At 43.8% G+C, this 15,556-nt stretch overlaps 1 protein-coding gene across 2 annotated transcripts in view; it reads right to left on the bottom strand.

Moving 5' to 3' along the window:
- COX10 (cytochrome c oxidase assembly factor heme A:farnesyltransferase COX10) overlaps positions 1-15,556 on the bottom strand; it is a 146,659-nt gene that overhangs the window by 89,577 nt on the left and 41,526 nt on the right. The gene's annotated exons all lie outside the window — the stretch shown is intronic.

Raw genomic sequence — 15,556 nt, 5'->3', positions numbered from 1 at the left:
GTCACCAGAGGCATGGGTACCTGGGATGGCTGAGTATCTACCTGCTGAAAAACTGCTCTTCTTCTTCTAGGAAAACATGTTAGACTTTGAATTAGAGGACTGACCTCTCCCCTCTCCAGCTGTGTATTCAAAATTAACCACACGTTTATTTCAATAAACAAGCTATTCTGCCATTCAGTCAAATTCACTCAAGGGCAGGGCTCACAGAGAGAATCCAGGCTCAGTAAATTCTGTCCTTTGCTGATCCCAATTTACAGACCCCTGAACACTTTTATTGTAAGAACCAAGGATGTAGTTTTTATATGCTTATGTTCTTAAGGTCGGACGTTGCATCTAATTCCCATTATTTTAAATCCCCATCAGTGACGTGCCAGGAAGAGACTTCATCCACATATTTTCCAGCTTGTTGTTTCTGAAAGTCACACACTGCACTCCTAGATTCTTAATCGTACTGTAGCTCAAAGCAACACCAGAACAATCACAGCTTTATTTAGAAAATTAACGAAGAGTCAGGATATTATCTCACTGGTAGTTTTCTTTCTCATTTGCAGTTAAATACCTTCTAGTGCTAAAGAAAACACCAATCAGAATAAAAGCCAAAACTGCATCTTAGTGTTTTAAGGTTGCACAGTATATTTTAAGGCATAAGGATACATTACAAGGATACATAAATCTTATTAACTTTCTCTTTTGTTTCATCCTATCTCTACATTCCATCATTCAAATCCTTTACAATTTCTTTGTTCCCCCTGTGATCATTGCTTCCGGGAGAAATCTGGCATGGGATCTAAAGGAAATGCCAGAGCAAAATTTTCCTTAAGATTAATCACACAGGTAAGTAATTTCCCCTTCTTGCCAAACAATATTTTCTAAAACTTCTTAGAAAATCAATAAGACAAGACTGGGTGGTCATGGAAATGTGAATTTTAGGATTTACTTAATTGCTTACACACAGATTTTAGAGGTCGAATAGCTGCCTAAAGTGGTCTGGAGTTCCATTACCACGTAGAAACAGCAACAAAGAATTCTCAAGTCAGTCTGGGCCGAAGAAGCAGAGTTATAACAAGTAACATCTGCTGCACTGTCTGTCCCCTCACCCTGACTCCTGCTCCTTTCCGTGTCTGGGGGCTCGGGATGGAATTCCGATTCATCCGAGGCCTCCAATTTTCAGGTACAGATATGGATCAAGGCTTCAAGCATTTTCAGGTACTAAAAAGCAGCTTCTATGAGACAAGGAAAGGTAGCCTCCCGGATCAGCTACACAGGTGTTTCCCATGAGGCATCAGTCAGCTAAGAGAAATCAGGGAGCAGAATCAGTGCGGTTTAGAGTCGAGAACACACAGGTTAACGGCATTCAGGGGAACAAGCTATCAGGCAAAGCGACACATAATTGAAGATTAAAAAACAGGAAAAAAAAAAAAAAGATAATTCGGAAAGAACCTCAGCTTGACCTCTGCTAGGTGGGAGTGACAGGGAGGCAGCCAGGAAGAAAAAGCAGTCTCTAAGCCACGCAAACCAGGCTTAATCACCACATGTTACCCAGGGACTCAAGCCTCAACTCTCGGGACCAGTGCTGCGGCGCAGCGGGTTAAGCCGCTGCCTGTGACACCAGCATCCCATATTGGAGCGTTGATTTGAGTTCCAGCTGTTCCCTTCTGATCCAGTTCCCTAATAATGTGCCTGGGAAAGCACAGGAAGATGGCCCAAGCGCTTGGGTCCCTGCCACCCACGTTGGGAATTCCTGGAGTTCCTTGCTCCTGGCTCTGGCCTGGCTCAGTCCCAACGCTGCAGCCATCTGGGAACTAAACCAGTGGATGGAAGAGCTCTCTTTCCCTGTGTTTGAGAGAGAGAGAGAGAGCGTGTGTGTGTGTGTGTGTGTGTGTCTTTCCCCCCTCTCTCTGTGTGTCATTCTGCCTTTCAATAAATAAATAAGCCTTCTTTAAAAGAAGAATTTTTACAGGGCCAGCATTGTGACGTAATGGGTTAAGCTGTGGCTTGCAATGCCAGTATTGCATGTGGGTGGTGGTTTCAGTCCCAGCTGATCCACTTCTGATCTAGCTGCTTGGGTCCCTGCATCCATGCGGAAGACCTGGACGAAACTCCTGGTTCTGGCTTCAGCCTGGCTCAGCCCTGGCCGCTGCGGCCCTGCAGGAAGTGAACCAACTGGTGGCAGATCTCTGTCTCTATGGCTCCCTCTATCTCTCTGTAACTCTGCCTTTCAAATAAATAAATCTTAAAAAAAAAAAAAAATTTAACTCTTCAAATGCATATTGGTATGATTTCTATTATTTTCACTGTGCTTCAATTAAATATTTTTGATACTATCATCCCTTTCCTCTAACATCTCTGATTTATCCGAATTGCATACATAACTTCATGATCTCAAATAGCAGAAAACCAATCTCTGTTGAACCTAAGCCATCATCACACATTCAAATATGAAGAATTCACACCTAAGTATAAACACACTTGAAATACGAGTGTATTCTCTCTCACACAAACAGCTTGCAAACAGAGGCAGAGAATCCCTAATCCAAAAGTCTGAAATCTGAAAAGTTCTAAAATCCAAAACTTTCTGAGCCCTGACATGTAGAAAATTCTACCTGACCTCATGTGACAGGCTGCAGTCAAAATGCAGGTGGAACACCAAAAAAAAAGGTAAAATTACCTTCCAGCCCTGTGTGTAAGGCATGCGTGAAACACACGAATTTTGTGCTTAGATTCAGGTCTCATTCCCAATACATCTCATTATGTACATTCAAATATTCTAAACCTCTTCCCACTCCTACAAATAAATAAATTATCCAAACCACTTCTGGCCCCATGCGTTCTGGATAAGGGATACTCAACTTGCACAACTTAAGTCTGTTAGTACACTGCGGAAAATAAACACATTTTCTCTTCCCATTCTTCCATCCGAGTACTAACCAGGCCCGACCCAGCTTCACTTGCAAGGTCAAAGATTAGGGCACCTTCAGGGTAGTATGGCTGTCAACCTCTTCCCATTCAGACCCTAACTGAGGGTAAGTGGAAGATACTCGGGGCCTAAAAATACGGAGGATGAGGGCCAACATTTTCTGCTGATAACGTTGCTAACAGCTAACATCAGTGGAGCATCTAGCTAGACTAAGGCGGGAATGCATTAATGCCTCGGGATCCCATCAGACAGATGCATGGCCACACCCTCCAGAATGACCCAATTCTGAGGCAGCGACAGGACCAGGACACCTCAGCTCTGAAGAGAAGCAGTGAACTGGGTCCCCAGGTCCTGTTCCAGCTTGACCGTTTTCAGATGTGTTATTAGTGGCATCCTCGGGCTCCCTTTTACTCCTCTGCAACTCTGGAATAAGGCCTTCTCACAGGGTAATTGTAAGAAGCAAAGAAAGTAATGATGGCTAATGTGGCATGTAAATTATAAAAAACGATCTACAAGTACACGTCCAAATTATCATCATCTCTGCATTTGTTGGCAAAACTTCACCTGGAGTTATTTTGGTTACAAATACCAATGCCAAACTCACTCCACTGAGATGGATCATTCTGGAGAGGGGAATCAAAAGTAATTTAGGAACTATTTGGGGTTATATAAATTCAGGAAAAGAGCCTCTGCATTTAGAATGCGTTTTCTTTTTGACTTCACTCAGTAATGCTCGTCATCTTCTTTATATATAAAAACCATATTTGGTTGGAGACTCTCTCCCACACTGTATTCAAGGAGTCTCCATGAAAACCTGACCTGGCTCAGTAGCTAATGCGAATCATCTGAATAAGCCATCGGCTGGGAACTTCAGAGGACACTGAATGAATGCAAGTTGCCCACCAGTTAAAACATCAAAGTCAAACAAATCACACCACTAAGAAGGAAAATATATTTTCATATTGATTCTTCTTACATGTATGACGCTCAATAAATCCCACCACTGGTATTTGCAAACGTTAAGTCTTAACTCTCCTTGAATTCAACTGGCAATTTAATAACCACTTTTGTTCAACATGGAAGATGAAAGTCAATTCTCATTGCTCTAGGCCGACTGCAGAGTAGAAACAAAAGAAAACATCAGAGAAAGGGAGAATGGAGAGAGATGCATTAGACATCAATCTCATATTCACTGGGAAAACAGGAAAATCTCTACCTGATTCTTCTTGCAGCATTTAAAAAGCTGGCAATTTTCTTTTGCCCTGCCCACCCATGTAATTCAGCGCTCTTTATCCAAAACCCTTCCTTTTTACCTTATTTCAGCCATGAAAGTCTCAAGCACTGTCAGTATCAAACAAAAACACGTCTCTTCTTGGCCCCGTTTTATTCACACCTCTTGATCTCTTCCATTTCCTTTCATAAAAATTCTTAAACTTTCAAGGATACATTAGATCCTAAAGACAACATACCCTTATCAGATTTACCTTTCTAATTATAACCTGCCTCTCAGATCTGAAACTCTACTTATGTTTTGTGCCTTTCCTGTAATTTTCTCCAAAACAAAGTCACTGAGAACATCAATGGTTCTTTCTAAGAGCTCAAAGTTATGAATCCATTCATCATTTATTTGATCTTTCAAAAAGAGCCAGGTTTTGAAATCCCACGAACCTAGACTCCGACAAATGATCTAATGTACATAAAAAGCTCAGAATATGCCTTGGTATACAGCAAGTGCTAAATAAGCGTTAGCTGCAATTACTGTTATCGCGAACACTTCTGGCTACTTCCTCCACCCCTCTTCCCTCTCTTCACATTTTTTCCTTCAGAATATATGCATACTGGCAGAGGGATGAATGTACAAGTTACATAACTCACAATTACTGGTTTCAAAGAGTTAAGAACAGGTACAAATGAATAAGTATACACAATACCACAAGTGCCCATCAACAACAGTTAGGAAGTGGTACACTGCTAGTATGGTCCCATGGAAGAACATCAAGGTTCCAGGGGGCAGACTTTGGCTCAACACAGGGAACACAGCTCTAATCATCAGGACTGCCCACCTAGAAAGCCAGCTGGCCTGGAAATCCATGACCACCATGGCTAGCAGCAGAAATTGGCCAACAATACTGAAACAAAAAAGTGACTCCGGAGACAAAAAAATGTCATTAAAATTCTAGGGCAATTTAGTGAGAGCAGAGCAATAATGGATGCAAAATACTCTTTCAGGCCCTCCGTGTGTAATGGCACAATTAGGTGTGGCAGTAGAGCTCAAAGGACTATGCAGAGTGACACTGAAGCATGCCAGCTAACCCTGGGTGTGCATGCTCTGGAAAGTTCCACCTGTCCCCTGGAAACACATTTAGGCAGAATTGAAGCCGAGGCCTTCTGATACTAAGGTATTTTTACATCGTCTTCCTTGCAGTCACAGATAGAAAGCATAGTCACAACATGATTAGCAAGACCACAGGGTTTCTTGTCCGAGCTAGGATGCCCAGAGTAAGGGGGCATTCTTAATGCCAAGAACACAAGCATAAAGCAGGACATACGATCACTCCAGTTCTCAATTGTAGTTATACAGTAAGAAATGGAAGCCAGGGATTGCCTGAGACAGAAACTGTACCCAGGATCTTGACTAAAGATCTCAGAATGAAAGCAAAAGTCAAAATTATTAAAGCAGGGGTTCTGAATTGAGGGTGGCTTTGGTCTCCAGGGCACAACTGGTAATGTCACAGCTACACAGAGGGGGGCTACTGTTATCCAGTGGGTACAGGCTGAGGTTACTGGAAAATACCCTGCAATGCACAGCCCAGCCCTGCACAACAAAGACTTACCCAGTCTAAAATGTTAAAAAAAAAAAAAAAAAAAAAAGGCGTGCTGAGGTCAAAAAATGCTCCATTAAAAATGGAAATATCTGACTGGGTAAACATGAAACCTCTGCAATACAGCAAAAATTAACGGACAAGACACTGTGGACAATGTTGGAACCTTGGATGACAATCTATGTGCAGCAAGAACATTTTTTTTTCTTTCATTTAATTTGAAAGGCAGAGTTACAGAGAGGCAGAGAGAGAGAGAGAAAGAGAGAGAGGTCTTCCATTTACTGATTCACTCCCCAGTTGGAAAACAACAGGAATTGTGCTGATCCGAAGCCAAGAGCCAGGAGCTTCCTCCAGGTCTCTCACACAGGTGCAGGGGCCCAAGGACTTGGGCCATCTTCCACTGCTTCCCCAGGTCATAGCAGAGAGCTGGATCAGAAGTGGAGCAGCCGGGACTGGAACCGGTGCCCATATGGGATGCTGGCACTGCAGGCGGTGGGTTTACCTGTTTCGCCACAGCACTGGCCCCAGCAAGAACTCTTAACAAAGGACATGCTTCCCAGCAGCAAAACAGGCAAAACTCACTGGCAAAAGGCAACACAATGGCCAAGAAGCACTAGAAAATTAATTAATTAACAAACTCCACCTCCTAAGTGATCAACCTGAACTGTAGCTGGCACTTAGGCTGGCAGTTGGGGCTCAGGGCGAAGAGTGTCCACATCTCACTCCGGAGCACTGGGTTTTGTGGGGAGCAAACCGGACTAGACTGAGTTACTGGAATTAAGACTTATTCTATGCATCTGCTCTCCCACAATATGGCGCTGGGAGAGAAGTAAACAGCTTCCGCACAGCTGCCTCCAGTTCAACCAATAAACTGTAGGACTTGCTACTGATTGGAGGAGAGCAGCGTACTTGGCGTGTGGGCAGCCGAGTTGGGATTGGCAGAGGAGGACTATAAAGGAGGAGAGAGACGGCATGCACCAGGAACATCTAAGGGGAACATCTGAGGGAACACCTGTGCAGCCCCCAAGAAAGCCGGCCTGCGGTGTGCCGCTCCCCTGCGGAAGTGGGGAATGTGGCCAGGGGGAACTGCCCTTCCACGGAGGTAGAAGGGATAGTAGCCAACCCGGGAAGAACCAGCAGCAAACCCGGGGAGGGCCGAGCAGACGAAAGAACAGCGCAGGGTCCTGTGTCGTTCCTCCATGAAGAGGGGGAGCGACATAATGGTGCCGTGACTCGGATAGGAAACCTAGGACGGATATGAAACTTAGGAGGGAAGAAACGGGAAGAAGCAGGAAAATACCAGAGAGAGAGACTAGCAAACAGCCTAGGGAAAAGCCGGACGAAAAGGGTGCCGGAAGAAGCTATTGAAAGCCTAGGCATAGACTCAGATACGGACTACGGGGGGAAGCTGGGAGAAATCTCTAAGGTCGAAAGCGAAAGTGAAAGCTAGAACAAACAGACTCGGATGCGGACTGTGGGGAGAGGCCAGGAGAAATGAGGGAGGAGTATTGTTGGAGGAAAGCTTGGGGAAACATACCGGGTAGAGAAAAATGTTAGGGAAATTGAAGCCGCGGGGGGCAGGCCGAGGCGGAAACGAAAGCCACTTTGGGATTCTCAAGTTAGCCTGGGAATAGGGGGCGAAAAGTTAAAACCAGAAGCGGAAACATAAGCCTGGTTGGGATCCGTCTGATTAGCCCGGGGAGCAAAGGACGGGAAGCCAAACCGTGGGGCGGAGACGTAAGCTGGGTTGAATTCGTCAGGCTAGCCCGGGGAACTTGGATTGAATGCTAGTGGCGGAGACGCAAGCTACGCTGTGTGACTCGCGGAAGCCGCCGCGTGCAGAGAGAGCACGGGGCGTGAATAGATAGGGAACGCGGGGCTGGCGCGAGGCCGTGGTTCAGACGCGAAAGGGCTAGTGAGTAACCGCGGAGTGTGCGCGCAAAGCCGAGCCGCGCAGATGAGAGAGGCGCGGGCTGAAGCGGCTCAGAGCCCGCGAGGCGCCGAGAAGTAGCCTCGGGGCGGAGCCTGCCGGCAGGGCGAGGCGCCGGGAGGCCGCAGGGATAAGAGAAACAGAAGTTTAGAAGTAAAATGAGAGAAATGGGAATGTTGGCAGACAGAAGTAAAATGGGAGAAATAGGAATGCCCGGAGATAGAGAAATAGAGAAATAGAAAGGCCTCCCTACAATACTGCAATTAGAAGGCTTGGATTCGGTCTGCCCGATTAGTGAGGCGATGAGCACCTGCGGCGGCTAGCAGCTTATGCGCCGCAGGTCACTGAAGACAGGCACGAATTAACATCAGTAAGGCCTCCCCACAATACAGCAATTAGGAGGCTTGGATTCGGTCTGCCTGATTAAGGCGGTAAGCGCCAGCAGGCGGCTCGACCAAAGTATGAGCCGCAGGTCACCGAACACAGGCACGCATCAGCGCCTAAAAGCCTCCTCACAACATGGCGAAGAGAGGACCCGGATTCGGTTTGCCTGATTGATAGGACTTGTAAGAACCTGTGGCAACTCTAGCAAGTACAGCAGAGTGTGTGCCGCGGGACACCGAAGACAGGCGCGTATCAACGCCAAAAATAAAAAGAAAGGGGGATCTGTGGGGAGCAAACCGGACTAGACTGAGTTACTGGAATTAAGACTTATTCTATGCATCTGCTCTCCCACAATATGGCGCTGGGAGAGAAGTAAACAGCTTCCGCACAGCTGCCTCCAGTTCAACCAATAAACTGTAGGACTTGCTACTGATTGGAGGAGAGCAGCGTACTTGGCGTGTGGGCAGCCGAGTTGGGATTGGCAGAGGAGGACTATAAAGGAGGAGAGAGACGGCATGCACCAGGAACATCTAAGGGGAACATCTGAGGGAACATCTGTGCAGCCCCCAAGAAAGCCGGCCTGCGGTGTGCCGCTCCCCTGCGGAAGTGGGGAATGTGGCCAGGGGGAACTGCCCTTCCACGGAGGTGGAAGGGATAGTAGCCAACCCGGGAAGAACCAGCAGCAAACCCGGGGAGGGCCGTGCAGACGAAAGAACAGTGCAGGGTCCTGTGTCGTTCCTCCATGAAGAGGGGGAGCGACAGGTTTGACTCCCGGCTCAGTCTCCTGCACCCAGCTTCCTACCAGTGCAGACACTGGTGATGGCTCTAACTGCTGGGCCCCTGCCGCCCACGTGGAGACTCAGAGTGAGTTCCAGGCTTTGGCCCCGTCCAGCTCTGGCCGTTATAGACATATGAGGTGTGTACCACTGGTTGAGAGCTTTCTCACTTTTTCTCCCCCCACCCTTCCCTTTCTCTCTCTCTGCCTCTTAAATAAATAAATTCCAAAAGTTAAATAAAGCCACTTGAATTAAAAAGGACACACAGCAAACATCATTTATAAACCTGGCCAAGATTTCTTTCATAGCTGTTGGTGATGAGCACTTTACTGCACTGCCAAACAGAAGTACAAGTTGATTTCACATCAATAAAGAAACAAGACTGTCTGGGAAGAAAGACATTTAGCTATACTTAAAATAGACGTCTTATTTTATTTTAACCCTTTATTTTGAAAACACCACAGGGGCTGGTGTTGTGGTACAGATGGTTAAACAGTGACCTATGATGCCAGCATCCCAGATAAGTACCAGTTGGAGTTCTAGTTCTCTGACTTCTATCCAGCTCACAGCTAATGCACCTGGGGAAGCAGTAGAAGGTGGCTCAAGTACTTGGGCCCCTGCCACCCACATGGGAGACCCTGGGTGGAGTTCTAGGCCCCTAGTTTCACCTGGCACAGGCCCAGCCATTGTGGCCATTTGGGGAGTGAACCACTGGATAAGATCTCTCTTTGGAACTCTACCTTTCAAATAAACAAATAAACCTTAAAAAAAGAAAGTAACATAGTTTTGCATATAACACAATCTATCAAAAGAAATAACGATGTCTGGTATGACTTAGCTATAAGAATTTCAGCTCAGCACTGTTTACATGGGCAAAAAAAAAAAAAGCTAGAAATTACTAAAATGTCAAATAAAGAGGAACCAATGAAGTAAATCAAGGTATAGCCACATATAATTCTTAAAATCACAATGTGCCAAATGTGAGTGTACCTCAGAAAGCTTGTGGGGAAACGGAATGAAAAGTTGTTTATTTTGGAACAAAGACTATTTCCCAACACTCACTTTCCATGACTTTTTAGAAGTACCCTGGAAGGATATTAATGACATCTTATGGAAACATATATACATACCATAAACATGATATAAATAATTTCTCTGACACACACACACACATACACTTACATGTAAAAATGTATGTGTGGAAAGTCTTTAATAATCTAACCAAAATATTAACACATGGATCTATGAAGGTACTTCAAAAAAGTTCATGGAAAAATGAAACCAAAAGAGAAGTGTATTTTGGGTATAAAAAAAGTTTGAACTGCATGCATATGAGGAAGTTTGTAGAGAAATACATGTTATGACAATACTATGCTTTCAATTTTATCTTTACATCAAAAACAAGCATGTTTCAATTCTATTTTTCCATGAACTTTCTGGAGTACCCTTGTATTTGGGTGGCCGTATCTAAGCACCATGAAAGCAGAGATTTTTTTTTTCCTCTGCGATAGCTGTAATATGTACAAAAATCAGACATATAAGGGAAAATAAAAATGGAAATACTATTGTCTGGAATAGCAAAAGCAATCTTCAGGATAGCAAAGGGAACAGGAGGCATCACACTATCTAACTTTAAAATATATTACAAAGTTGTTATAACAGTATGGTGTCAGCATAAAAACACATACACAGACCAGTGAACAGAACAGAGACCCTAAAAGGAAACTCACACAATGACAGCTAAGTGATCTTTGACAAACACGTTGAAGAGCACACACTGGAAAAAAGGACAGTCTTTTCAATAAACGGTGCTGGGAAAATTGGATGTTTAAATGCAAAAGAGTGAAGCTAGACCCCTATCTCCCACCATGAACAAAATTCAACCTAGAAAGGATGAAAGACCTCAATGTAAGACATGAAGCTATTAAACTACTAGAAGAAAACATAGAAGAAATAGAATGTGCAAGCAGTTTTTAAGACCTCAAAAGGACAGGAAACAAAACCAGAAATGGACAAATGGAATTCCTTCAATAAACAGCTAGTGCACAGCAGAGGAAGCAATCAAAAGAATGGAGAGACAACCTACAGAATAGGAGAAGATCAGAACATATCAGGAATTCAAGTCAATAGTATAAACATCAAATGATCCAATTTTAAAAATAGGTAGTGGATTTAGATAAACATTTCTCAAAGGAAGACATACAAATGGTCAACAGGTACATAAAAAGAAAAAATGTTCAGAATCACGCCTCATCAGGAAAATACAGATCAAAAGCACAATGATTTGTTACCTCACACCAGCTAGACTGGCAAGATAATCAAGGCAAATGATAACAAGTGCCGGTGCAGGGAATGTAAATTAGTTCACTGCTTGTGAGAAACAGGACGGAGATGCCTCCAAAAGCTGAAAATGGAGCTACCCTACGACCCAGCAATCAACACACTGGGTATACAGGCAAGGGACAGGGCATCAAGTCTGAAGACAGATCTACACCCCCAAGTTTTCTGCACATCATTCACGAGAGCCAAGGAATGGGAACATCCCTAGTGTGCGCCCACACATACATGGCCGGAGAAAATGGGGTGCACGTACACAAGGGAATGTTCTCCAGCCATAACGAAGGATGGGATCTTGTCATTCCCAACACCACAGATGGAACCACAGGTCATCATGCTGTGTCAGTCAGGCAAAGAAAGACAGGCAACACATGACCTGGAGTTTAAATGGGGAAAAAAAAAAGGGAGTAAGGCAATACTCCTTGTACTACTTCCTAATTTTTGCTCTGTAAATTCAGAACTAAACTGAAGTAAAACACTTATCCTAAAAAAACCTGTGGAATCTAAAGATAAGGAGTTCAAGTGGAACAGCGGTTACTGCAGGCTGGGGAGAACAGGAGGCAGGGAGGCTGGGGAAGGGTTTGGTACAGTCAGAAGAGAGGCGCTCCGGCGTTCCGTAATGCACCATGTTTTTCTCTAACGACAGTAATGAGAAAAATTAGAAGAGAGGGTTTTGAATATTTTCACAATAAAGAAACATTAAATGCTTGAGGAGACAGGTGGTCGCCTCTCAGGAACACCACAGAGTGCACCTGTGTATCAAAACATCACACGGTGCCCCATAAAAGTGCCCTTTTTATTTGTCAGTTTCAAATAAAAAACTTTTTAAAATGTTAGTGCTATTTTTGCTTATCTACATTTTTCTCACTGGTGTGCAATGAAAATATTTCTATAATAACTTTTTTTCACTGTTGCTTTTTAAAAGAATAATTCAGGGCAGGTGTTTGGCATGGCAGTTAAGACCCAACTTGGACACCACATCCCACACAGGAGGGGAGTATGTTCCAAGACCTCCAGTGGCGGCCTGAAACCATGGTTAGTATGTAACCATATACATATTATGTTTTTGCTATACAGGCATACCTCAGACTGGGGCTGGAGAACTACTGTATATGTAGCATAAGTAAAATAATCCCAATTACAGCCTGTTATTCTAACATCATGTTAAATACACAAAATAGTTGTGATAAGTTCCTGACAATACTCATCTTTTTCTAATTCTGAATTAATTCCACTGGAATTTATTCAACTATTTAGTTTGTCGCTTGTTTCCTAAGATTTGGTCAGTGAAAACCATCCATAACATTTTATCTTTCAGTCGTTAAATTAAAAACATTTTATGGATAGCTTTCATCCTTTGATGTAATACTCGCTTGAAAGCTACACTGTGGTTTCGAATGAAGCATGTATATATATTAAAAAACATGTATGTAATTTCTTTTAACATTTTAACGCTAGTGGTTTCTTATACATCTCTTTATGCACTCACTAGTCACTGCTCCATAAATCAGAAGCTGAATCTCATTTTCTCTTCTTAAAACAAATGTGGAAATTGCTTTCCAAAGCTTTATTTTTTTTCTACTTTCACAGAAAGATCACAGAAAAAGGGTACAAAGAAGAAGCTCAGAACTAAATGAGTAACAGCTCAAAGAAAAGTATTTTTAAAAAACTTCATATATAAAACCTTATTTGAAGCCTTTTATGAACACAAAAGGAAATTTTTCTTCCTACAGAACCCCATTAGAAGCTGAAGTATGTTTGTATAGACCGGCTGCATGTGTGCGTTCTGAACACCAATTGTCTACAACAGGAAAAAGCAGTCTGCTCTCATTCTTTGCTAAGGACTACTTCTTCACCTGTCTGCTGTTAAAAAACTCAAAGTAAATCCTTGTTGCCCAGCATTCTTGGTTCTGCTTATTCTATTTATTTAAAGATTTATTTATTTATTTGAAGGCAGAGTTACAGGGAGAGAGAGAGAGAGACAAAGAAAGAGATCTTTTTTTTTTTTTTTTTTTTTTTTTTTTTTTTTTTTTTTTTTTTGACAGGCAGAGTGGACAGTGAGAGAGAGAGTCAGAGAGAGAAAGGTCTTCCTTTGCCGCTGGTTCACCCTCCAATGGCCGCCGCTGCAGCCGGCGCACCGCGCTGATCCTGGCAGGAGCCAGGAGCCAGGTGCTTTTCCTGGTCTCCCATGGGGTGCAGGGCCCAAGCACCTGGGCCATCCTCCACTGCACTCCCTGGCCATAGCAGAGAGCTGGCCTGGAAGAGGGGCAACCGGGACAGAATCCGGCGCCCCAACCGGGACTAGAACCCGGTTTGCCGGCGCCGCAAGGTGGAGGATTAGCCTATTGAGCCACGGCGCCGGCTCAGAAAGAGATCTTCTATCCACTGGTTTGCTCCCCAAACAGCTGCAACAGTTGGGGCTGGGCTGATCTGAAGCCAAGAGCCAGGAGCTTCTTCCTGGTCTCCCACGTGGATGCAGGAGCCCAGGGACTTGGGCCATCTTCTGCTGCTTCCCTGGGCATATTAGCAGGGGCTGGATCAAAACTGGGACTCAAATCAGCGCCCCTATGGGATGCTGGCTCCACAGATGGCGGTTTTACCAGCCACGCCACAGCGCAGGGCCCTCCTTATTGTATTTAAAAGCGCTAATAGAAATGGCTTCAAGCTCTTTTCGTTTAAGTTTCCAACACCAAAGTAGGCGTTAGGGCACAGCTGGCTAAGCTGCCTTTTGGGACACCCACATCCCATACTGGAGTGCTTGGTTCTAATCCCAGCTACTCCACAATTCCAATCCAGCTTCCTGCTAATGCACCTGGAAAGTAGCAGATGATGGCCCAAGTACTTATGTTCCTGCCACCTAATGTGGGACACTCAGATGGAGTTCCTGGCTCCTTGCTTTGGCCTGGCCCACCCTTGGCTGTTGCAGCGTTCTGGGGGGTGAACCAGTGGATGGAAGCTCTCTCTATGTATTCTCTCTCTTATTCTTCTTTTCAAATAAATAAATGTTAAAATTTAGGAGACTGCCTAATAACACTGGAACAATATTTCCAACCTATTGTTGAAGAAATATTGTAATCTGGGAAGCAGGTGGATACTGTAATAGCACTAGAATTTTGCTATGCTGGGAGTCATTAAGATTTTTTAGGTACTGTTGTGCTTCCAATTGAAGTCAGAGCCCGACCAAGTGAGAGACATAATGTGATGGATGGAAGAAGACAAGAGAAATTCACTGGCACAACAAGCACGGATTAAGAACCAACATCACTGAAGAGGCCTGGAGGGGAACACGACGTGGCCTCCCAGGGGAAGCCGGCAGGGGCAGGTATACGTGCGAGGCAGCACAGTGCTGGAAAACCAATCTGAGAGGGAAACAGTAACAGAAGACACAGACACTGCCACTCCTGGTACCAGAAAGGATCCCATCGCGTATGCTGCGGCTTTCCTCAGTAGTTCTAAAACTTACAGGAGCCACCCCACCCCTACAGCAAATACAGTTCTACAGATTACAAAATCAAGTAGCCATCTAAACATGCAGTCCTTTTAAAATGTCTAAAACCTTGTCCTACGTTCATTTTCTGTTCATTTCTGACTAAATTTAAATCATTCTATTTTTTTCTATCCAGATACTTTCTTGCTATTAATGACAAAATTATTTTCATACCAAATTCTTGAACTACCTCTTCTTTTTTTGGGGGTGGGGGGGCACAGAGGGTGAGAGGGGGAGTAGCTTCAATTCACAACTTTTATCTTTCCTAATACTAGGGATTTCTCACTATTTAATGCTTTTTAGTTTTTTTTTTTTTCTCTTCCACTGAATCCATGTGCTTTTATTCTTGTTTTAAAAGCAAGCAAAATATAGAATGTCCCTGGTTTAACTTCTTGACATAGATCTAGAACTAAATAAATGTGCTAGAAAAAAATTGAAACATAGACTCAATACCAGCAGATAAATCCATTTTGCTTATATTGCATTTTATTCAAATATTCATGAAAATTATGTGCGTGATGAAACCACGACTGCTCTCTTTGCCAAGATATACGGGGAGGGTGGCAAAAGGAACAACTCAGAAAAGACTGGACCGTGATTCACAGAAGGGAACAGTACTTCTGCTAAAGCACTAGGACTACTTTAACCTCACTCTAAGACTGTTTTGCCATTAAAAAATAACAACAAAAACTTATGTGAAATAGATTGATCGGTCCCCAAAGAGCTGATAATACATTATAGAAACACAATGCTCTTTAATCATTATCGAATTAAATTCCCACATTTTGCAGGCTAGCAACTTACAAACGGACTCAGCCAAGCTGTTTTCCTGCTGGTAACTCAAGTTCCTGTTTAAAAACTGTGCCAATTCCTCTTGGGTGTTCTGGGGGTGTAAATGATTTC

Source organism: Oryctolagus cuniculus, chromosome 17 (assembly GCF_051225735.1).
Source record: "Oryctolagus cuniculus isolate XC-2025 breed Fujian yellow rabbit chromosome 17, ASM5122573v1, whole genome shotgun sequence".
NCBI classification, from domain to species: Eukaryota; Metazoa; Chordata; class Mammalia; order Lagomorpha; family Leporidae; genus Oryctolagus; species Oryctolagus cuniculus.
The sequence above is the reverse complement of the archived record's forward strand: the minus strand, read 5'-3'. Positions and strand labels throughout refer to the sequence as shown.